Genomic DNA, 25,067 nt, shown 5'->3' on the forward strand with positions numbered 1-25,067 from the left:
AGAACTATCCATTCAACTGCCTTCCATACAGACAGTGACCCCCCCTGATGGAGCTGCAGGATTTATATCATGGAGTAAGACAGCAGGATGGCAGGCTTTGTTCTGAGCTTTTTGACCTCATCCTTGTGCATAGTCCTGAAAGCCCACAACATCATTTTTTGAGACCCATAGAAAACCTTATTAATACTTATCTCCATAATGTCCAAATATTTGAACATTATGAAGTAGGGAGTCCGTGGGATATTCACCCAAACTTGCCTATGGCTATGCATTTGAATCTAGTCCCTCTGTGTTACCAGTGGACAGGACATTCAAGCTTCTGATTAGGTCTGTGATTCTTTACAGAAAATGTTGGTTTGAATTTCCATTTACTTTGACTGCATCCCAGCAAACCAATCTATTTGCTATTGTCTTCTGGGCAAAATGCCTGGGCTTTGTAAAATTGAATATGAACTCCTACTGAAAAGGAAAAATAAACCCGAGGAAAATAAACTTCAATTGTTGGTGTTCTCTTCTGGGTCCTTACCTTTCCGTAGCCTTTTTTTTTTTTTTAAGATGTATTTATTTATTAGAGAGAGAGAGAGAGCAGGGGATTGGCAGAGGGAGAGGGAGAGAGAGAATCTCAAGCCGACTTCTTGAGGAGCACAGAGCTGGGGGGGGGGGTACTCCATCCCACAACCCCCAGACCATGACCTGAGCTGAAACCAAGAGTTGGAAGCTCAACTGAGTGAGCCACCCAGGTGCCCCTTACCTTCCTGTAGCTTTAAATGAGCGCATTTTTCACAACAGTGATGCTCAACCTTTGATTAATTTCAGGAGCATTTTCATTTGGGGGAAACTTCTGTAGTGGCCTCTTACAGCTGTGTGTTTGGGGGCTGCCCTGCATATATTTTTGTTATAGTAGTTTTTAATTACCATAGATAAATTATTGTTTACCTACATGATTTCTGCAATAGGCACCTAGAGATATCTCTGGATTATTTTTGTTTATTATATGGAATCACCCATAAGCCAGTGCAAATTCTAAAAATCATTACCCTGCCCAGAAGTAGAAATGAACATAAAATTTATCATTTAAATTCAATAAAGTTTTGGCCACATTCTAATTCATCCAAGTTAGAATCTGAGACTGCCATTGTTTACTTTGAAAACTGCCCAGCAGGTGTATGAATAGCAACTCCAAGAAACATAGAGCCTTGACCATTTTTTAGGAAGGCAACACCCTTCTAAAAACATAACTGCTGAGCTCATCAAAGAAACCACAGCCCCGGCGCCTTGTGCTCCAAAAGCTACGGAAGAGCGCAATGTTCACTTGAGCAAAGAACTAGTCTTTCACTGTTTATTTTGGTTACGGTCGCTTGTCCTTAAAGAGAAGCAAATCAATTAGCAGGACGAATGACACGGTAGTTAGTCACCGAAGGGAAAGTATTATTAGCCCATTAACTTGGAGCAGCCTTCCAGCGCACACCTAGAGTTAGCCACCGAGCGGACCTATGACGACCCCTGCCAGGCAACCTTGTGAGGTTTGGAAACCCACCTCTTCGACCTAGGCCTGGGCGACACCCTTTGAATAACCGCTGGTGTCCCCAAGCCCACTCACGCCGACATCAAGAAGCAGTTCCCGAATAAGGCAAGGTACGGGGTGGGGGATCCCTTCCCGGCCCCATCCTTAAAAGTTGCCGTGAGTGGCACCCGAAGAAGTTTCCCAGATTGACCTCGGTCACCGCTCAAGGAGGTCCGCTCTGGGCCCTCAGGCTTTCCGCCGGGAGCCAATCGGCCCTGCCTGCCAAGCCCCTCCTTCCCTGCACCTTTAATGGCTGAGAGAGGGGAGGGTCGGCTGGGGTTTTCTCCTTAAGAAGTCGCACCGGTTTTTCGAGCTCCGCTCTGCGCCTGGACAGCCACGGCAGCGGGAGCGGGCGCTGCCGCCACCGGGCCGCGGGTGAGTCACTGTTTGGAAATGGAGTGGGCGGGCGAGGGTGTGAGAGAATGAATGATGTCAGGAGCGCGCAGGGCGGCGGGCGGGGAGAGCGGGCCGCCGGGCCGCGGTAAACACCGAGCGCCGCGCCGCGCCGCGCCGCGGGCAGAGCGGGCGGGGAGACCCCGCCCTCGGCGCGCACGGAGCCGTCCTCGGCCGCCGAGCCCGGCCGGTGCTGCAGCGCCGCCGGGAGCGGCCTCGCGGGGCGGCGGCCGCGGGAGGGACCCGGAGAGCGGCTTCCCTGGCGGGGCCGCGGCGCACACGGCGAGACCCCGAGCAAACTTTCTAGCGGCTTCGGCCCGGGGGTGGCTGCGGCAGTGGGCTCCGTCCCCTAGCCGGTCCCCGCCCGGGTGCTGGTGCCTTCCGCTGGGAGCGTCGGGAGCCCCGGCCGAGAGCGGGTAAGGAGCGCTCGGAGGGGCCGGGGAGGAGATGGGGCTGAGAAGCCGCGCGCCGCGCGGGGAGGGGGAAGGTGGCTGGCGACCGCGGACGTGGCTCTAATTCGGCCCCCGCGCGCCCCGCCCCAGGGCATCCTTCGCTGGTGTTGCCTGGTAGGGGGTGGATGTGTGGCTGAGGCTTCTTGCTCTGAGCGTTCGTCTCATTCATTTGCAACCATTTCGGGGAACTCGGTCCTGGCGTTGAAAGGACACAGATTAAACCATACATTGTCCAGAGCCACTCCGGAGGGCAGGACTGAAGTTCAGGAGGTGGAGGAGGGACTGTCTTTTTCTTCTCTGAGAGCCACTTACGATGTGTGAACAGCAATAGTCCAGCCCTGGGCTGCCCACCCTGAAACCTTGAAACGTTTGGCATTCCCCAGCCACTCTGCTTAAGGAAAGGGAGGGTTGGCTTCTCCGGGCAAACGGGTGGGAATGGACCCGTCCACCTCTCCGAGATACGGATAATCGTCAATAACCTGCAGCCACCTCTTGAAACAACTCAGATGTTCTGTCATCTTTTGTATCTATTTTCAGTCTTTGCCATTCTTCTGTTTCATCTCGTCTGCTCTGATAGGACCTCAAAACGTTTTGACGTGTATGGTAAATTTTGAAGAGATTCCACTGTTCAGTGACTCTAGGTTGGGCGTGGATTTTGAATTTAAACTTAACTTTGCAAATCCTTGGTGTCACTCGTACTCTCATCTATTAACGGTGGGTTCTCAGTCACATTAAACACTCTGACTCGGTAAAATGGGACTGTAACTACAGATGATAGTAACGAGGGTTTTAGAGCGAGAAAGACCTAGCATAATGTCTGGCACAAAGCAGACCCCAACCGATTGTAACTGTTTATGTATAAATCATGGTGTATTCCAGAGCTGGCATGAGTGAGAACCAATTAGTTTCCACAAAATTTGCTGTTATAAATTTGGTGGGCTGGGGTTTCGGGTGGGAAATCCTTTGGCAAGTTCCTTGGGTCTTCAGAAGGAAGTTAAGCGTTTCACTGTGGATACCCGAAAGGGTTTTGATTGCCCCCCCCCATTTCAGTGGAACTGCCCTTCACTGTTTTAAACAGATTCAGAGCAACCCCCCAAAGTGAAAAACCTGGGATTTGGAGGAAGACTGGACAGGTGGAAAACTCTAACCTTACCTTTTTTTTTTTTCTTCAAAATAGGCAGTGCAGAATTTCCTTTTTATAGTCCTTTCCTTGGTTTGTTGCTAGTCTTAACTCACTGTAGTCTTCGGTTGAAGTGTTGTTTTACGAGTTAATATTTAATTTGGTTTCTTTAGTTTTCATTTTTAAGTAAAGCGGGTTGACTTAGGAACCTGGAGGGAAATACTGGAAACCATTGGGTTGCTGCCTCCTGGCCTCAGTTTCTCTTCTCCTGGGATTTTATAAAAGCCCAAGGAAATATTTGGAAGGATAGGAAGTATTTGCTCGGGCATTATTGGAAACATTTGTTCTTAACCATATCTACAACAGCTTTAAGGGTCAAAGGTCACTGGGAATTTTTGACACCACATGATGTGGAAAGGTCTTGGGCTTTGGAATCCAGAAGACCTGAGGCTATCTGGATGGTTAACTTACTTGCCATATATGAGCAAGTGACTTAAACTCTTGGGTTTGGGAGGGACTTTAAACAAAATATAGGGCAAAATAGAAATAATCTTACATCTATTAAAATAGACAATGGAATACAAATGGGAACTTTTTTAAAGAAGTGATACTTTGAAGTGAGTTTGGGGGGGGGCAGTGACAATTACTGAGAATTCTAGACAGTTTTGGACTAGAGTAGCCTACCCACCTTTACCTAGTCTCTTATGGAGTAATTGACTCCTCTAACCTGAACTATCAGACATTTATTCACTTCATTCCATTGTTAAACATTTAGTGAGCAGCTACTATATTCTAGCCACTATGCTAGGTACTGGTGATGCTAACATGAAGGAGATTTTGTAAATGTCCTTGAAGCTTACAGTCCAGTAGAGAGCGCCCCTTGCCTTTGATGATGGGGGGTGGGGGGAAGGAGCCAAAAAGGAGGAGAGGATGGGGAATTGGGAGGAAACCAGAAGTGAGTAGGCTCCCATAGGCTGCCTCCCACTGGTAAGGCAAGATCCAGTGGCTTTACAATGAGTCCTGAATTGGGGCTCATAAATTCTTAGGGGGATGAACAATGCAAATATGCCTTGCTTTGTCCAATAAAAATATTAGAGACAAGTTAGGCCGTTAAGTTAAAATAATTTCAAATGAACCCCAGAGCAAACTTGTTTAAATGAAATCTGAAGGGTAAATTCAGCTAAACCAAGATTTATTGACTGTGAGCAAAGCACTATGGTAGCTTTTTAAGAAGATAATACTGTGTGAGAATATTCCAATTTGTTAAATTTTCCCTATATAATAAGTAGTATATTACTTAACAGAAGTTTAGAAGTACAGATTAAACAAACCAGCGATCACCCAGAAAAATCACTTAATGTTATATCCTCAAATTCTTTTTCACCCCTGTGTGGTCATATAACACAAAGAGCTAACGTGTTGAGAACACTGATTTAGAGAAATTAAATAACTTGCCTGAGGTTGCACCTGCTAGAAAGTCATTCTCTACGAAACTGAGTTTATTCCCTACACATGGTTTTCTAATTGCTTTTTTCATCCAAATATGGACATCTTTATCACTAAAATACTCTTATACAGCAGCTTTTATAGTTTTCTATTCTCTGGCTGCATCCCCAGCTGAACCAATCCCCTATTTTGGGACAGTTAGTTTCCAGTTTTACTATTTTAAGCAACTCTGCACTAAGTATCCTTCTAGCTATATCTAAGTGTCTATCCATGATGATTTTGGTCATTTTGCGTTTTAAAAAGGGAATAATAATGTTTAATGTAGCTGCTTTTTTTTTTTTTTTTTTACCATATTCAGAATTAGAAAACTTTCTCTTTAAAATTTAGGAGTTTGAATTTCTGTGTTCCTTTAGTGTTTCTCATAAGATTTCAGCAATAGGATCAACATTCTCTGTGGAGCTGCACAATAGGTCAGTAGCTCATTACGCAAGGGATTTATCTGATGAAAACAGAACACACAGGCTTTCTTAAAGAGATATTTGGGCTTGTATTTTGTTATTAGCCATAAAGCTAAACTTTTGTGGGCAAATAGAGCAGAATGGAGCAGTGCTAATTTTGCCAGGTAGCTCTCTACAAGAAATTCTACTTCCACAATTTGCCTCCTTAGCACCCAGAAAGATGGACAAGTTAAAAATTTCAGACATTGCCTTTAGCAGATTTATCACTACACTAGGTTTAGACCAAGCTCCATCACTTTTAAATAGGTCACCTTTTTAAAAACCTTCTGCATTTGTTGTTTGATCTCTTGAAAAGCGTATCATTGGTAAGACATTTTAGGGTTGATTTAATGAAAGTGCAATAAATTTCCATTTGCTAATTTTCATTATAGATATAAAGCATTTCTTCATTTAAGCATTCTCAGGTTTTATGATAATATCATACCCTCTTTGCTACCCTGAGTCAGAATTTAAATTTTGCTTTGGGTTTATTTTTACATTTCCAGTGCTAGTTACTTTATCCTCACGGTTTTGATAAAGGATGTTGGATTATGAGTAGTGGTCAATTCAGCTTCTTCATACAGAAACTCAGATCAGTTCTATTTATTAATTTCTAACAACAAGTTGCAATTCAAAGCAGAATGTAAAGAAACAGGTAATAGAATAAAAAGCATAAAAAGGGGGGCGCTTGGGTGGCTCAGTCGGTTAAGCGTCTGCTTTAGGCTCAGGTCCTGATCCCGGGGTCCTGGGATCCAGCCCCTCATCAGGCTCCCTGCTTAGCGGACGCTCTGCTTCTCCCTCTCCTTCAGCCCCTCCCCCTGCTTGTGTTTTCTCTCTCTCTCTCAAATAAATAAAATCTTTAAAAAAAAAAAAGGATAAAAAGGGTAAGCTGTTATTTGCTGATTGGTTTTCTCTGCTACCAAACCTAATTTGATGATTTGCTTACAGTTTAAGATTCAGCTTTACAATTTTGTGTGTTAGTTTGATCATGTCACTTAAAATTTTCAAACCAAACTTGGCACGTTCTTAGATTTTTTTTTTTTAAAGCAGCATTAAGTGGATTGATTGTTGTGTATGTACGTCTTTCAATATATCCCTTCGTACTGTTAAAAAAAGAATAAAACCACATATTAAAATTGTTAAAGAGGAGGGGGTGAAAGGAAATAAAGGTATCAAATTCAAAACCGAACTGTCAGAAAAGACAGCCAGCTGCTAAAAGTCAAATCAGGTGAAAGACTCTGGAAGGGCCCCTTCAGGTAAATGTCACTTCTTTGCCTGGTAGTGCCTGTGCCGAGGTTCTTTTATCGTGATACATTTCACCTGTGGGAAGAAAGATGCCCAGTTGTCAGCGCTAGTCTCAGGCAGAATTGGGAAGGAGCTGAGATACCCACCTTCGGGCATCCTTGACTCTTTTAAGTTTGCCTGGCAGTACTCGCTTCACCTAGAAAGTCTCCATGAGTATCTGAATAAAGGCAAATTGCTCCCCAACTGAAACAATGGAACTGGGGGCATCATATTTATGGAGAATTGGGGGGATGCGTGTCTACCCCTGGAACTTAATTACCTCTTTTTATTAGGATGATTAGAAATGCAAAATATGTGATAAGAATTAAACTCTTGAAACGCTTTTCCGTGAATGGGAAGGAACTGAAGGGAGGAGGGGCTCTGGAGGTGGAGAGACCGCTGCAGAAACAAGGATGGGAATGTGCCAGAGGCAATTCTGTGTCCCCTGGGAGGCCTGCTGGGAATTGGCTCCTCCTCTTGGAACTGGGGTCCTGGGGCATCCTGGAGGGGCTGGCCTGGCAGGGGTGCAAACGTATGTCACAGGCCTCCTTGGCCCGTTCCGCTCATGAGACTCATCCTGGGAAGGCACCTCTTAACACCCACTCCACTGAACACTCCACTGGAAGGGGTTAAAAATTACTTTAGGCAATACGATCTAGCATCTAGAGAAAACGTGAAGGAATGAGTTTTCATTTAGGGGTAGGGAAGTGGGTCAAAGAAAGAATACGTGGTTTGGGATCATGGACCACTTAGCTAATTGAGATGCCCTGGAGGCGAACTTTTAGATGGCAGTCCGTCTCCAAAGAGGAGCAGAGATCTCTCAGGAAAATACTTGCGTGGAGGTAGCTGAACGTGAAGCCAAGCCTTTGAAACAGAGCTGGCCCTCCAGGCTTGTCACACCCAGGAGCTGGAGCAAAGCCGGTAAAATAGTAATGGTTAAATAATGGGAGAGACTGGAGATAGCATTTTTAAATCTACATTAGAACCTCTCTTCATCTTCAGACTGACCTGCAAAATAGAAACTGTGCGCTCTCCACTGTGGAGGTAGGGAAACAATTTTTAGAAAGGTTAGCGTACTCAAGGCTGCAGAGCTGGTAGGAAGTAGAGCAAGGGCTTGAAGTGAGGGCCAGCTGATTCTAACTAATGCCCTGCACTGCCCAATATCCCTCAAGGCTTTCTGTAAGCTTTCCACTCGCTTTGGAGATATGGCAGTTTGGGGGGGGGGGGTAATATATTTTGATACGGGATTGTGTGTTTACCATGGGATGCTTTTCTGGTCTGTGCTGATTTAAGGTCATGGAGGAATGCCAGGGAGGTGAACACACACAGGCTTAGGCCCACCTGGACAAATGCACATCTCAGAAAACAGGAGCAGCTGTGTGAAATACGAGGTCTCAGGGCCTCCTAAAGAAAGACGCACTCACTGGGGAGGACAGTGGGGTGTTGTGAGACCCAACACCACTGCTCACCACTAGGTGACCTTGGGCACCTTCCTCAGATGAACCTCCATTTCCTGGCTGTAAAAAGGGAATAAAATATTTACTTCAGAAGGTGACCATATGACGTATAAAACTTTGTGAGTAAAGCATTGAGGGTAATGCTTGGTTCATATAAATACTCAGTGGCTTAGCGTCCATTGTTTTTTCGCATGCAAGCTGCATCTCAGACTTTTAAGGACAAAGTGTTCAATCCTATTACCTCAAAAATCAAGTTGTCTCTTATTTCTTTTGTAATAGAAGAGCCGTTTGTCACATCCTGCGTGTATTGGTAGGGTCTGGGTCCTGTCGTTCACCCTTCCGCTCGTCCTTCTCGTGGGGGTGAGAATAAAATCATGGCAGTTGTTTGTACAGTGCCATCGAATTCAAGAACTTTCATAAGAAGTAGATCTCATCAGCTGTGAATGCTGCAAAGCTTTCAAAGCAGCAATCACCATATGCCGGGCCTCTCAGCAGATGCCAGGAGGCTTCATGTCGCCTCACAGCCGCCACTGTGCCCTACAGAGCTCAGCCTTCTGAGGAGTATTGTACCATGAACCCCACTGTCCCAGAAGATGCCCGGGGCCATTAAGAATCACAGACCCCACTGTCCTCCCCGATGCTGTGCGTGTGCGTCTTTCTTTAGGAGGCCCTGAGACCGTTTATTTCACACAGCTGCTCCTGTTTTCTGAGATTCGCATTTGTTCTGCAAGTTGTTTAACGTCCAGTTATGACCCCGCCCCCAGTAGCTACCAACTTTAATAGCAACAGAGGGCATTGTTTTTGTTAAGTTAAATATATATGGGGGTGTGTGTGTGTGATATATCCTCTATGATGAATTGGTTAGTGCTGAGAAGTACACTCCCTTGGAATACAGTTTGATTGGCAAGTTATAAGCAGTAGGCAGGAACATTTCAAATTGTATTTACCAGATACTGAAAGCACTCACTATTTGTCAGGATTTTTTTCTGAGCACTTAGAACTTATTTACATCTCCCCAAATACTCTGAGGCGCATATTATCATCCCCATTTTAAGGATCCGCATTTGAGACAAAGGTTAAGTCGCTTGCCTAAGGTCACACAGCTGGTAGGCAGAGTTAGGTTTTGAAAGCAGACAGTTTGGCTGCAGAGTTGAACCACCACACTGGTGATTATAGAACCTAGCATGTATCTCACAATTTGGGTCCCCTCTGTGTCCTTGCACATGTAGTTTTACTGAAGGAAACCTCACACCTGTCCAAACATGAGATCCCTGTGACTTACCATGTGGAGGGTTAAACTAGGTCCTATATTTCAGTATCAGTATTGAAAGATGGCAATATTTAATTTTCAATACGGTATTGTCAAACATTTTTTTTTTTAAGATTTGTATTTATTTGAGAGAGAGCATGAGCCACGGGAGGGGCAGAGAAGCAGACTGCCCGCTGAGCGGGGAGCCAGACATGGGGCTTGATCCCAGGACTCTGGGATCACTACCTGAGCCGAAGGCAGACGCTTAACTGATTGAGCCACCCAGGTGCCCTGTCAAACATAGTTTTAAAGATTGTATTTGAGAGAGAGAGAGCACGAGTGGGACGGGGGGCAGAGAGAGAGAGGGAGAAGCAGACTCCCTGCTGAGTCTGCGGGGCTCGATTCCCGGATCCTGGAATCATGACCTGAGCCGAAGGCAGACGCTTAACCAACTGAACTATGCTGGTGCCCCTCAAACATTTTTCTCTAAAAGTTTCTGAGTGTTCAGTCAGGCTTGGTGTTGAGTCTGGGAAAGAAGTACATTCTTCCATTCCCCTGAAGGGTACATTCGACTCAGCAAGAAGATCTGCAATCTTATGCCTGCTACTCTAATGATACTTATTTTTTTAAGTTTTAGGGCTTTCACCTATTATAGTTGAAAGTCCTATTGGAGGAGAGTAGCTTGTGCATGTGAGGTTTCATTGACTGTTTTCTAATTAGTATTGAAGATGGTGGTAGGCAGAGTAATGGCCCCCCCAAAGGTTTCACATCCTGATCCCCAGAATCTGTGTATCCCTTATGTTATATGGTAAGAGGGAATTAAGGTTGCAAATCAGCTGATGTTACCATATGCAGATTAGCCTGGATTATCTGGTTGGACCCGGTGGAAAAGAGAAGGCCAAGAGTCAGAACCAGAGAGTCAGAACTAATAGAGCTTTGAGTTTAAAAAAGTCAAAGGACCATTGCTGGCTTTGAAGATGGAAGGGGGCCACGAGCCAAGGAATGTATGCAGTTTCTAGAAGCTGGAAAAGGCAGGGAACTAGATTCTTCCTTAGGGCCTCCGGAAAGGAATGCGGCCCTGCTGACACTTGGATTCTAGCCCAGTGCAACCCATTTTGTACTTTGACCTACAGAACTGTAGAAAATAAATGTGTGTTGTTTAAGCCACTGAATTTGCAGTAACTTGTTACAGCAGCAAAGGGAAACTAATAGAGTTACCAGAACAATCTGCGTTTGGTTCTGTTCCTTAGGCCAGCCCCGGGAAAGCTGCTTAATCTCATGATTTATGGTTATGGGCACATCAGGTGTAGCAAGTGTTTGCATTTTGGGGGCTATCCTATTTTACGTGCAAAAATAATGACTTTGGGGGTGGAGGGAATTAACTTGATAATTCTATACATTTTCACACTTAGCAAATGTTTAAAATGCCAGTACCAAGGTTTTAGCAAAAAAAAGTATGGGTTTTGGAGAGTTGCTGGACAGCAATGTGACTGCACCCCACGGAGTGGTGGTCACCACCCTGCATTTGTTTGGGGGTAAGATGATAATCCAAGTGTGGTAGAGCTGATCATTTGAGTTTTGACTCCAGATTCCCTTTAATTTTTTAAAATTTGCTCTTTGCTTATCTAGCAATGTTAATATGCATTCTCTGAGAGCAAGGATACATCTATGCAAGGGCTTCCCAAACTATAACGAATTAAATAAAAGATGGTATAGTTCATTGGATCATCTATAGTAAGTATCCAAAGGGTTATAGGCCCCCTGAGTAGGTGATATCTTGGAATTGAAGCATCAATTATTGATATTAAAAATAACAATTTTAATGGATGGGTTTTTTTTTTGAAGGAATCCTCCCATAACTAATCTTACATTGTGATTTGGAAACAACTTCTATTAATTAAGGAATTAATTACTTTGTTACAATGTAGAAATAGCAGTGTAGGGAATAAAATCTTGGGAATTTTCCCGTATAAAAAATGAAATAAGGGCTAATGGAAGATTTTTAAAAACAATTTTAAAGAAGTGTGGGTGGAAAATTAGCTGAATGGCATAAATATATATATATATGTACATATATATATATATAGCAGTTTCTGGGGGGAGAGACTGCCTTGTATAGAAATATTTTAGGGGCGCCTGGGTGGCTCAGTCATTAAGTGTCTGCCTTCGGCTCAGGTCATGATCCCAGGGTCCTGGGATGGAGCCCTGCATCGGGCTCCCTGCTCGGCAGGAAGCCTGCTTCTCCGTCTCCCACTCCCACTGCTTGTGTTCCCTCTCTCGCTGTTCCTCTCTCTGTCAAATAAATAAATAAAATCTTTAAAAATATATATTTTAAATATTGGAAACTCTTAAAACCAAGAGTTAGGACATTTTCTTATTTGCATTTCCTTTAAATATACCCTTTTTAGATTTGGAGTCACTGTGTTAGTTTAGGGGGGAAATTATAGACGTATAAAAAAAGTAGGATTGATTTCCTCTTATAAATGTGAAGGTTTGGAAAAAACTCAAAACGATGTGGAGGAAAGAAAGTTTTGGTCTGTGTTCTAAAATGCTTTGGGCGGAGATTTTTCTAGGCTCTCGCTTCTCTAGTCTAGAAATTTCCTGATCCTCGGCTACGGGGGTGCAGTGACCCTATACGACTCTTGACTCATTTGCTTGCACTTTATCCCCATCAAGTAATTCTTGGTGAATGGTTCGCTTTTCCCTGCCAATAGCTCCATAGCAGAATGAGGATGTCTAGGTTATGTAGGAGGCCTGGTAGCCTTCACTCGTACCAGGAGGTACCTATCCCATCTCCTAGCCATCATTGATAAGTTAATAGACTGATGTTTTCTGTTGCCTCTTTCATTAGTATGAATCAGCTCCCGAGCTTCTCTCTCCTGGGTGAACTGATGAAAGAGTTTCTGGGCAAAGACGAGACCTGGGACCAATGTGCTGCCCTGTCCTCCCCCCAGGAGGTAACCATCCACTAAGAACCCAGGGTTGTCCAGTAGAAATATATATGAGCCACACATGTTAGTAACATACATAATTTGAGTTTTCTGCCAGCCACATTTTTTTAAATAAAAAGTTAAAAAAGTGAAATTAATTTTAAGAACATATTTTAACTCAATATATCAAAATGTTATTTCCTATTATCCATTATGATCAATCTAAAAATTCTTGACCTGTTTATACATTTTTTTCCTAAATCTTTGAAATCCGGCATGTATTCTGCTCTCACAGCACATCTCTACGTGGATTGACCACGTCCCACGTGCTTAGTCACCACGTGTGGCTAGCAGCTACGCTACTGCGCAGTGCATCTCTGACCAGCTTTATCCTTAAGCAGTAATACCCTCTGTGAATCTGGAGAGAATTCTTTAATAGTTGCCATCCAGTGATTCTGGTAGGTTGTATAAAAACTGAATGATGTCATGGAGTCGCCTTGGTGAGCTCCAGAGAAAGCTGGTTCTGGTGCCTTTTGCTAGAACGAGTGAACAACAGGCTGAACAGTACAGTGGAACATGTCTCTAAGGTTGTCGGTAACGTAAATGTGTGAATTTCAATGTCAGGAGGTGTGCCTGGGCCTAGAAAAGAATTATTTAGATAATTAGGCTCGTGCTTACAGAAAAGATGACTGTTCACATGCATTTGTGAGCTGTGATACCCTGGGATGTGTGTGGCGTCTGGCCTGGCCCCAGCCCCCGGGCTTCAGGGCATTTAACTCCTCTCGTTTCTCACCTCACTGTCCGACCTGTTTATCTGCCACTGTCTTCATCCTGTCCTTGCCCTGTTTATATGTATAATGCTGCTCACTAGTTACACCCTTGCTCAGTTGCTTATTGTAACAATTTGAGAAGCAAGACTCCTGTAAAACCTAGATGACAGAAACCATCGCTTGATATCAAATATCCATCTGCCAGGAACTTTAAGATTAGAGTATAAGAAGGCCTAGGCATGGAGTGAGAGGGAGAGAAGGAAGGGAAGGGTGCAGGTCTGTGTGGGAAAATAACTAAAAGCAGAGGGTTTCAGAGCAAAAAATTCCCCAGCTCCTGGGCAAGCCACTGTTGTCACGAAATTCCAAGATAGGTTGCTTTGGGTTTCATAAGTGTATTGACTGATGCAAACACTCCACGACACAGACAGTTGAGACATAGTCCCAAGCCCTTCTCAGTTTCTTCTGAAATTGATTAACACGCTAAACACAGTGTTTTGAGCATTTGCTATGTGCTAGACTTTATTCTTGATTCTAGTGAGTCAGTGAACAGGAGTCGAGGTTTCTACCCTCATGGAGATTTTTGGAGTTGATGTGTTGAGAGAAGAAAAGATGCTGCAAAGAAAGGTTGAGCCATGTAAACAAGTAAGACCAATACCTAAACAAGGTCAAGTTCAAGTTGGATCTGTTCTTTAGAGGCAGCATGGTCACCTGGTGACCAGAGTGACTGGGAAAGCCTGCTCCAGCCCGGTCAGGAGAGGCTCTTTGGAAGCCGCGGGACTCGCACTGAGGTGTAAAGCATGAAGGGAAGGGCGTGTGCTTGGTCACACAAGAAGTGGGTGGGGGAAGTGGTGAGACTGGCGGGATCCGGCAGGGTGGGGCTTTGCAGACTTGGGCGGGAGGATGAGCCTTCTTGCAAATGCCATGAGAAGGTGTCTCGAAGTGGTCTAAAAGGGAGCAGGCATGATTTACATTGGTGACAGACTCTGGGGGCTGGGCAGAGAAGGAAGCAAGAGGGGCCGAGAGTAGAAGCAGGATCAGTTGTGAGGCCACTGCCCGAGGAGGGATGCGGCCGGCAGCAAGGGGGCAGGGTTGGAGAGGGAGAGCCCTGGACAGATTGCAGAGGGATGGAGGTAGGACTGACAAGATTTATGGGGAGGCTTGGATGAGTGACGCAAGCGAGTAGAAGTCAAGCAGGACTCCGGGGTGAGAGAGTTGCAGGGAATGGAGTTCTCTTCTGGCCACTGGTTAGTTTGAGTTGCCTGTTAGCCCTTCCTAAAGGAGACAGATGTCAGCCAGTCGTGACCAAGGGACCCGCACTTGGGGGTGAAGTCGGGGTCTGAGCTGTTTGGGGAATCTGCCGTCACCTAGGGGGATTTCACAGGCAGAGAAGAGAGCCAGAGATCAGGCTCCAAGCAATGGCAGGAGTTGAGAGATGGAGTAGGAGACCATGGAGGAACCAGTGAGGCAGGAGGAGGACCAGAAGAGATGCCGACAGAATCCGGTGTCTAGAGCAGGATGGGGTAATCAGTGCTGTTGTAAGTTCTTGAGAAGTTGAGTAAGAGAACACAGTATTTGCTGGGTTTACCAATATGGAGGATTCCTTTAGGTGGTGATCTTGTTTTTTAGAGAAGTGATTTAAGGCACAAATGATTTGATCTCCAGCGTCCCCTGCAGTGGACTTTCCTCACTCTCTCCCTTCTCCACATCATCCCTGTGGCCTAGGTGTTCTCTCTTTGTTCCAGAAGTACTGAGGCCTTTCTCTGTCCCTGGACTACCATATCGGAACATGATTTTAGGTTCTTTCGGACTGAGCTCCTTAACAGCAAAATTTATAGGGTGGTTGTTGTTTTGTTTTGTTTTGTTTGTACATCCTAGCATGATGCAGACACTCAATACACGTTTTCTGAATCAATGTGTTGAGTATTTTTGAATACTGTGTTTTTGCTTGTGTTATTTACCCCTGTGTTGTGGCAGGCAGAGGCCAAGGAAGAGCACAGAAGTTTTCAGATTCTCAGTCTGCTGCCCTCTGCCTTCTACAGCCGTGGTCTTGCTGGGCTGAGGTTAGCTTTTGCTCAGGTTTGGCCCCTTCCCCCCTCCCCCCCATCCCCTCTTCCCCCCGCACCACTTACCAGAGGCTGCTTTGGAAGCCTTCCTTAGCTCTGGGCTTCCCTCAGTCCTCTCTTCTTAGCCCTTTCATGCATAACTTGTACCTTCTTGGGAGCCACATGTGAGCAGCTGTGGAGATCACTTCCCTATTTCAGAAACCGCTTCTTGTCCCCACCTTCAAATTCTTTGGGTGAAGTCATCTGCAATTACTCCATACAATTTACCTACCACTTTTACCCCATTGCATACTTAACACGTCTTAAAGGCCTTGAAGCAACTGATTATAGCAACCTCAAGAGGGTTCTTTTTAGCAAGTTTTTTATTCTTTTCTTCTTCCGTGTGTGTGTGTGTGTGTGTGTGTGTGTGTGTGTGTGTGTGGTTATTTTCCCACCAGGGCTGTGTGGGGAGAATTTTTTTCTTCTACACTATTTCTATCACTTTGTTTTCTACTTCATCATCCTCCCGTTGCAACACCGCAATTATCCTAGTTGCTGTGGAGATATTAAGTGCATTGCTAATAATGGAGGATTATTCCTTTAGGTGGAAGAGTAGAAGCAAGAGGAGAATATAAATCTTTTTGTGCAAATGTTTCCTAGTAACAATAACTAAGTGGTACTAAAGACTGTGGTGCAGAAATGTCTATATGGGGTTGGCTTATGTTTTTAGAAAGGATTGGCTTTCTTAATTAAAGAAAATATTAATTTAAGCTTCTGGTCCTCTTAGAGATTAATTCCCTAGTTTAATACTTTACTATTCATTCTTTAGTTTATATTCTTTGTCTAGTAGGACGTTGTCCCATATAGACCAAATTTTTTGTGGACTTCATCTTTTAAAATTTATTTCTTAAAACCTTTTTTTTAAATAAGAAACCTTTAAAAAAACTTTACTGAAGGATACACATTTTAATATTGTTCATCTGATATTTATCTCATGAGATCTTGCAGTTTTCCGTGGACTTTTTTTTTTTTTTAAGATTTATTTATTTTAGGGGCGCCTGGGTGGCTCAGTCGGTTAAGCGTCTGCCTACGGCTCAGGTCATGATCTCAGGGTCCTGGGATCAAGTCCCGCATCGGGCTCCCTGCTCAGCAGGGAGCCTGCTTCTCCCTCTGCCCCTTCCCCCTGCTCATGCTCTTGCTTGCTCTCTCTCTCTCTCTCTCTCAAATGAATAAATACAAAATCTTTAAAAAAAAAAAAAGATTTATTTATTTTAGAGAGAGAGCACGTGCAAGCGTGGGGAGGGGCATAAGGAGAGGGAGAGAGAAACATTTAGCAGACTCCTTGCTGAGCTGAGCTCTGAGCCTGATGTGGGCTTGATCTGACGACCCTGAGATCATGATCTGAGCAGAAACCAAGAGTTGGATGCTTAACTAACTGTGCCATCCAGGGGCCCCTCCATGGACTTTATTATGATTAAAGTGATCATGTGTCCTGGTTTGCCCTGGACAGCCCCAGTGTATAACTGTTGTCCTGGTGTGATTACTAGTAAGGCTATCTTGCACTCTCAGAACTGGCCTGGTTAGGATGTTGAATTATATGGTCACCCTAATTAAAGACCACATTTATTTTTTTAATTTTTTAATTTTAAAAGATTTATTTGAGAGAGAGAGCAGGGGGGTGGGGCAGAGGAAGAGGGAGAGAATCCTCAAGCAGACTCCTCACTGAGCTCGGAGCCTGACTCAGGGCTCCATCCCAGGACCCTGAGATCATGACCTGAGCTGAAACCGAGAGCCTGACGCTTAACTGACTGAGCCACCCAGGTGCCCCTAAAGACCACATTTAATAGAAAACTAAGGGAATGAAGTATTTTATATATTTTTGTTTTAATCCAGATAACGTATGTACATATTTTTAGATATAGATGGATATACATATGTGGATTATATACACCCGTGTATCTATATACATACACACACACATACATATATGTATATATATTGTTTTCTTTTATTTCCTCCAACTAACGGTTTGGAACTTGCCAAATGTCTTGATGCTAAAAAAATTTTTTTTAAAATGTCTTGATGCTATAGAAAGACACATATATACTTATACAAATATGTATAAACATACACACACACACATGAATTTCTCATCTTCATGATTCCCTTATGTTATATTTTCACTAAAACTCATTTTACTGTAATAATGCCTGACTTGGCTCCTCCTAAATGGACAGGAGCTATATTCAGGGATTAATGTCCAAATAGCTATTCTGATTTGAAATGATTTCTCATATCTCGTTTGATTTCCCTCTGTCCGATACAAATGCTCACCTGCTCACCTGTTGTTCACATTAGATTTTTTCCCCTGCATGTGGTAGAATTGGGTGTATATCCTAGACTATTCCGTTGTATTGTCTATTAGCGGCTCAGTTATTGGTACACCCAAAGATAGGACAACAGCCACTAGAATAAGAAAAGAAAGGTCTTTTAAAATCTTGGATATCTTGAAGAGTAAAAAGTACCATTTTGATATTCAAACTTGCATTTAAAAATATGCACATTCCTTCCCTAACCTATCCCCCCTTAGTGTCAAGTTTATTATTGTAAAATCTCTGAAAGTCATATTAAAATTTTTATAATTGATCAAAGATCCTTGGGAAAATTTCTGGGAGTTTATGTTCTGGGGCCAAGGGGATCTTGAAGTGGCTTGAAAAGAAAGTTTTAGTGAATTGCTCTCAGGGTTAATCTCTAGAGAAGGGTGCTGGCACAGCCTTCAGTATGTCGGGGGAATACAAGTTGGTTGAAGGAGGGAGGGCTTGGCAAGAAGCAGAGAGCGCCATTTTGTGCCAGGCTGGGTGTGCTGTTGTAAACAGACAGACAAGGTCCCTTCCCTCTTGGAGCCTACCACCTAGTATGGGAGCCATCCAATTAAAACAAGGAAACAAGTATATAATCACCAATTGTGAAAGTGGATCAGTAGTGCTGAGAGAGAACAAGAGGGGAGACCTTCTCTAGGTCAGGAAGGCACCCCTTGAGGAAAGAAGATTCAAGTTGAGAAGCGAAGGCTGAGGAGTGCTAGCCGTTTGTAGTTGTTAGTGCGAGCAAACAACCTATGATGGTGTTGCTGTATCGAGGTGGGACTCAGGTTAAATAATTTGTTCTGGATCATTTAGTCAGTTCGTAGCAAATAAGGTGCCCTCTGGGTTCCTCTGTCAGTGTTTCTCAACCTTTTTTTTTTTTCATTATTGCCTTTTTTAGATAGTTTTTTCCTAACTATTCCCTTCCCCCTGTGAAATTTTAATGCCCTTTGGAGGATCACAAACCATTTCTTCCACCCTTAGAGCACCAATTTTCACCAATGAGAATGCACACTCTATGAGTTATTGTCTGTGGGGTGCATTTTAGGGCAGTCAGGAATAGGCTTTTATTGAGTTAACATAGCATCCTTGGATCTCCATCTGGATTTGAATTTCTTGAGGCAGAGACTGTCTCCAGTAGGGACAAGAGTAATAATGGGTGCCACTTACTCTGACTTTTTTTTTTTAATCTTTCATGAGTTTAGGAAGAGTAAAGTAAAAGCATCTGAAGCAGAGTATGAAAAACCCTAAATGGTCTAGTTCATCTAATTTTCTATTTAGATGAAGAAACAAAGATTACTAGGAAGGCTGGGATTAATCAATCTCTTTAATCCACTTCGGCGCCATTTCCAGGACACTCTTGGTAAGGAGCAGATTCAGGAATATGGTAATCGTCAGGAGCAGTCCAGGTTTTATTGTACAGCCTGAAGATTTGCATGTGTGCAAAGTTGCAGTCCCACCTAGGGAGATTAAGTTGGCAGATTCTTCAAATACTTTTCTAAAACATGATAAAGATCATGAGAAGGGTGCTGTGTAGAGGGGTGAAAAGGAAAATCTGATTAGTGATCACTTCTGTGTTTCTAAGGCAGCACATCTGTCGAAAAGGCAGTTCTACAAGAACTTAGGAGAAAAGCGAACTAAAGATATAGGATACCAGTAAGCTTTTTAAGAGAAGGAAATTAAGGGGGTGATGTAACTATTCTTTACCACTCAGATTCTTTTGTCATTAAGGTTGGGATTATACACGTCTATAGGACATGGGTTTATCGAGATACTTCATGTAATATATAAGGTTGGGAGAAATGCAGGGAATATATCTGAAATTAGGTGATGGAACCTCTACTCTGGCTCTTTCTCTGTATCACGTATGTGAGAGAGAGAAATTTAGATCAGGCTTGTTCTAGTTAATCTGGCCAACAGTCGTGGAAACTGGAGAAAGGTGTACCCGTTTTAATGACCGGTCTTGTAATTTCCTCCTGTGCCTCAGTGAATTTTGGAGATATGCTCAGTGGATGACACAGACTTCTAAATTTTGCAGTGATTACTTCCTTTTACTGTATCTTCATCCACCACCAGTCACATACAGATTTTAATTTTTTTTCAAGATCTCTATTCAGTGGTGTAATCCAAGTCTACTCCTCCCCCCAACCCTTTCTAATCTTGCCTTTTAGTTGTTTTGTTTACCTTCTCGACAAGCCCATCACCTTTAGTAGGTGAGCAAGAAGTAGGAAAATTATGAAACTACAGCCAGATGGATGTAATTTATAAAATCTTTCCAAAGGGTAAAGCGGAAAAGATGAAAAGTAGAGGTAATGTATGGTTTCAGTCCCTAAACCTCGTTTCTGTTCTTTTTACCCCATTTGCACAAGCAGTGGAGTCCTGGCCTTACTCAGCCATCATTAAGAAAATGAAGCTCAATTTGCTTGTTTGTTTTAAATGATGAACTTGCACCGTGCTTCTGAAATGCCATTTGTGAAACAATCAGGGTTGGATACATACTTTTTTATCCAAGTAATTAATTACCTATTTTTGAATTCTAAGAATCCTTTGATTCCTTCCGACATGAAACAAACAAAAGAACTGTTGACAAAATGCCTTTTTTAATCATTTGTCTTCAAAAACATTTTTATTCATTCAAGTGAGATTTGATTATCTTCTACAAAGAATTTGGATTGAGTCTTTAAACCCAGCCAGAATTTAGCAAATATAGCTGTCTGATGAGCCACCTTTATTATTAAATATTTGTTTATAAACCATACATGTTACTAATAGTTTCTAAATATTATGTCTGGAAACGGAAGTAGTGGAAGTGATGTGGTGTCAGCTGTGAATTGCCGTGGACACGGTTGTCAGTGAGAAGCGGAATGAGCTGAGGGTGTGTCAACTACAGGACATTGGAAACGGAAGTCTGAGGCCCGGACTCCTTAGAGTCAGCCTCCATCCCAAGGCTGCTTTCACAGGAAGAGGTTCCAAGGTCCCACACCCTTTGGGTTAGGACTAAAGAGTAAAATCATCGTGCAGTAGGGTTCTACTTTACAAAAGGCATTCAGGGTAACCAGGTTCCATGTGCAGTTGTGAACTGACAATGTAATTCATAGAAGCCTTAAGAAGGCGTGATTGAAATTGACATGTTTAATTTAAGATCACAGTATACAACTTACATGGAATTTTGCAAATGGCAGAAAAATATCTTTTGGACCTGGCCACTATTTCAGTAGTCACATTTCCGTCTTATTGGCAGATATGCTTCATGTCAGCCACATCGTAACTGATGGAAGGTTCTTGGTGGAAGGTTGCTGGAGGCAAACGCAGCTTGGGAATTCTTCCGTTAGGGGGCTCCATTAACATGAGTGTTTGGCTACGAGAATGTTCTTGAGGGATGTCTTAGATGTCCTGTTGGAAGCAAAACAAGTCTTCTCTTAGGTGTGGTTTCATCTGGGAACAGTTTTGCAAGTGACACATTATGGATTTGTGCTAAGCGCCTCCCTCTGTGTGCATAGGCTGCACTGAATGAGGCCTTTAATTTCAGCAGGGATGAGATATGCCCTGCCATTTGGTGTACAGAGCATAGCCTTCGTGTTGGTTGGGATGGATATGTAGGTGGAATATGAAAACCTGTGGGGGCAGTGATGGAGTTACAGATCTAAACATGTTCTACCACAAAATGGAGCGCTGCCCTGACCACAGAGGTTGCTTCGTCAACATTAAGTAGTGTTTAGAACGCTCTCTACATTTAGAAGGCTTAAGGGCTTTTGAATTATAAGGCACATTTAGATCAGCGGTGTGTTTGAGCAAATTGTCTTTGTCCTTGAAGGACATAACCAGGACTGTTTTTGCCATTAATGTTGGAATATTGCTTTGCAGCTTAAATCATAATACTTGGATTTTTTTTATTTTTGAAAAAATTATCCATGCTTAAATGTGAATGAGTTTATAAGTAAATTTGAGAAGTACTTTTTTTTAATTAATAGGCTTTATTTTTTGGAGCAGTTTTAGGTTTACAGAAAAAGCAGAAATTGCAGAGTTCCCATATGCTGGGCCCCCTCCCTGCCAGTTTTCCCTATCATTAACATCTTGCTTCAGTGTCATACATTTGTTTTCATTGATGAGCCGATATTGACACGTTATTATTAACTAAAATCCATAGTTTACATTAGAGTTCACTCTTTGTGCTATGTATTCTATGGATTTTGAAAAATGTGTAATGACATGTATCCACCATTACAGTGTCATACAAAATAGTTACACTGCCCTAAAAATTCCCAGTACTTGACCTTTTCATTCCCCTGCCCTAACTCCTGGCACTCACTGAGTTTTTTTTTTTTTAAGACTTATTTATTTTAGAGAAAGGGGGTTCAAGCTGGGGGGGGGGAGGGGCAGAGTGAGAGGGGGTGAAGGAATCCCAAGCAGACTCCACGCTGAACACAGAGCCCGACATGGGACTCAATTTCACAACCCTGAGATCATGACCTGAGCAGAAATCAAGAGTCGGATGCTTAACCAACTGAGCCACCCAGGCAACCATTTGTAGATATTCTTTATCAGGTTGAGGAAGTTTCCCTCTATTCTTAACTGAGAGTTTTTATCAGGAATGAATGCTGGATTTTGTCAAATACTCTTTCTGCGTCTATTGATATGATCATGAGATTTTTCTTCTTTAGCCTCTTGACGTGATAGATTACATTATTGATTTTTTAATGCTTAATTAGCTTTGTATGCCTGGTATAAATCATAGTTATGGTGTGTAATTGTCTTTTTACATTGTTGGATTAAATTTGCTAATATTTTGTTGAGGATTCTTTTCATCTTTGTTCGTGATGAGAGATATTGGTGGTCTGTAGTTTTAATGTCTTTGTCTGGTTTTGGTGTTACAGTAATGCTGGCGTCATAGAGTGAGTTACAAAGTACTCCCTTTGCTTCTGTCTTCCAAAAGAGATTGTAGAGGATCGGTATAGTTTCTTCCTTAAATGTTTGGTAGAATTTACCCATGATGCCATCCCGGCCAGGTGCTTTGTATTTTGGAATGTTATTGATTCAATTTCTTTAATAGATATAGGCTTATTCAGATGGTCTGTTTCTTGTGTGAGTTTTCTCAGATTGTATCTTTCAAGTAATTGGTCCAGTTCACTTAGGGTATCAAATTTGAGGGCATAGAATTGTTCATAGTATTACATTATTTTCCCTTTAAAATCTGTAGTGATATCCTCTTTAATTTCTGATATTAGTAATTTGTGTTGTCCCTTTTTTTGCTTAGCCTGCCTAGGGACTAACTAAGTTTAGTAATCTTTTCAAAGAACCAGCTTTTGGTTCCATTGATTTTTCTCTAGTAATTTCTTCTCAAGTGCATTGATTTATGCTGTCATTTTTATTATTTTCTTTTACTTTGGATTTAATTTGTTCTTCTTTTGCTAGTTTCTTAAGGTATAAGCTTAGCTTATTGATTTATATCTTCTTTTCTAAAATATGTATTTGCTACTATAGATTTCCCTCTAAGTACTGCTTTTGTTGCATCCTGCAAATTTTAACAAGTTGTGATTTTATTTTGATTTAGTTCAAAATATTTTAAAATTTCTCTTCTTCATTGATCCGTGTGTTAATTAGAAGTGTGTTGTTTAATCTCCTAACTATTTTGGGATTTTCCAGCTCTTTGTTATTGATTTCTAGTTGAATTCCACTGTGGTCTGAGAAAGGAGACACCGTTTGATTTCTTTTAGATTTATTAAGGTGTGTCTTATGGCCTGATATGGTCTATCTCGGTGAATGTTCATGTGAGCTTGAGAAGAATGTGTATTCTGCTGTTTTTGATGAAGTCCTCTACATATGTCAATTGATCTAGTTGATTGATTTTTTTGTTTTGTTTTGAGAGAGACAGAGCACGCACATGTGTGCGCACATGTGCAGGCAGGAAGAAGGGGGCAGAGGGAGAGAGAGAATCTTGAGGATGATACGGGGCTCGATCTCATGACCCTGAGATCATGATCTGAGCCAAAATCAGGAGTCGGATGCTTAACCAACTGAGTCTCCCAGGTGCCCTCCAGTTGACTGATTTTTATTGTTGGGTTCAACTATGTCCTTACTGATTTTCTGCCTGCTGGACCTGTTAAAGTGACTTTTTAAAGATCACAATTAGCAATATCAGAATCCAGATTAAAGCCAGATCTCCTAATTGTAATGAAATATTTTTTACCCATGATGTTTCCCCTAGGAAGCCCCTTTGCTTCTTATTTTCATCATATTTCCTACTGCTGACAATTAGAGAGTGGCTCACCCACTAATACACTATTACAGTTTAACCAAAGTACTGTGAAAAGTGAATGGGTATATCCTGACTGGAGAGAGTACACATGTGTGCATTTCTTGTATACATTTTGTTTGTTTAGAGATGTGATGGAAAACTTTATTATATGCTATCCGTAAACCCTTCTGCAAGGATAAGTTAAGAATTATTCTTTACTTTTCCCTGTAGCAAGCTTTAGACACTGTAGGGAGATGGGAGCAGGTGAATCTGGAGTTCTTTTTCCATGCGCTGAACCTCATCCTTTTTTGAAGGTGGCATATGCTAAGGTCAAGGTGGCATCCAAGGTGTCCAAGCCCATAGATAGTACTCTGAAAGCAAGAGAGAGAGAAGCATGGTCACTAATGACGACATTCATGTTTACTCCTTCAACTTTTACTTTTTGTACCTGAGGTGTAACCTCTGACCGTGCATGACTTAGAAGCTCAAGGTAAAAGCATGTGGCTGACTTACTTATTTGGTCAGCATCACCATCCCATTTGGTGGCAGCTCATTAGAGCCTGGGTGGTGCCTCAGCTTCCACCACCGGGACTTCTGGTTTACATCTAGATGCTCAGCTCTGGCCGCTACTCCCAAAATGTGTTCATCATCCCAGATCTCTGGGTGATTTGCTTCATCTTCCTTTACCTTGCTCAAGATTCAGTTACAAAAAGTTCTATTAGCCAGCCCCTCATTTCACTTCCTTCTTTCTTCTTCCTCTTTTCCAGTTATTCCTGGTACTTTAGTTGTTCTATTTGGACACAAAATAACTCTTTGGAGTCCTGAGAGTTTACTTTCTTGACTCTCCTTTTGTTCTCTGAACATCATCCTTCATCTGATACTTAAAAGAAGATCTCGGGGCGCCTGGGTGACTCAGTTGGTTAAGTGTCCTTAAGTGTCTGACTCTTGGTTTCAGCTCAGGTCAGGATCCTGGGATGGAGCCCTGCCTCAGGTTCTGAGCTCAGCATGGAGTCAGCTTGCGATTCTCCCTCTCTCCCTGGTCTCCCTGCTCTCTCTCCCTCAAAATAAATAAACGAAGACCTTAAAAGATGTCGGCTGTGTGAAATAAGGCTTATGTAAATATGCCGGTCTGTAATTTGCCCTGGCATTGTTTGGAAGGAATGTTGGAAGCCTGTTGGATGAGACTGAGAGATGGGCAATGATGCACAAAGTAAACCAGGTAAACTCTTTATAAACGAGTTGAAGGAAGTATAAGTTATTCATTTTTT

At 42.7% G+C, this 25,067-nt stretch overlaps 1 protein-coding gene across 3 annotated transcripts in view; it reads left to right on the forward strand.

Moving 5' to 3' along the window:
• SGMS2 (sphingomyelin synthase 2) overlaps nucleotides 1-25,067 on the forward strand; it is a 101,683-nt gene that overhangs the window by 18,498 nt on the left and 58,118 nt on the right. The window contains exon 1 of one of the 3 annotated variants that reach the window (XM_032400967.1): nucleotides 1,369-1,939. The exons of 1 other annotated variant lie outside the window; for it this stretch is intronic. The gene's annotated coding sequence lies outside the window, so the exon portion shown is untranslated. Of the gene's footprint in view, nucleotides 1-1,368; nucleotides 1,940-2,160; nucleotides 2,374-25,067 lie in introns of those variants that run through there. One more of the 3 variants, XM_032400968.1, reaches the window with a different exon arrangement.

Source organism: Phoca vitulina, unplaced genomic scaffold (assembly GCF_004348235.1).
Source record: "Phoca vitulina isolate PV1807 unplaced genomic scaffold, GSC_HSeal_1.0 scaffold3, whole genome shotgun sequence".
Taxonomy (NCBI): domain Eukaryota; kingdom Metazoa; phylum Chordata; class Mammalia; order Carnivora; family Phocidae; genus Phoca; species Phoca vitulina.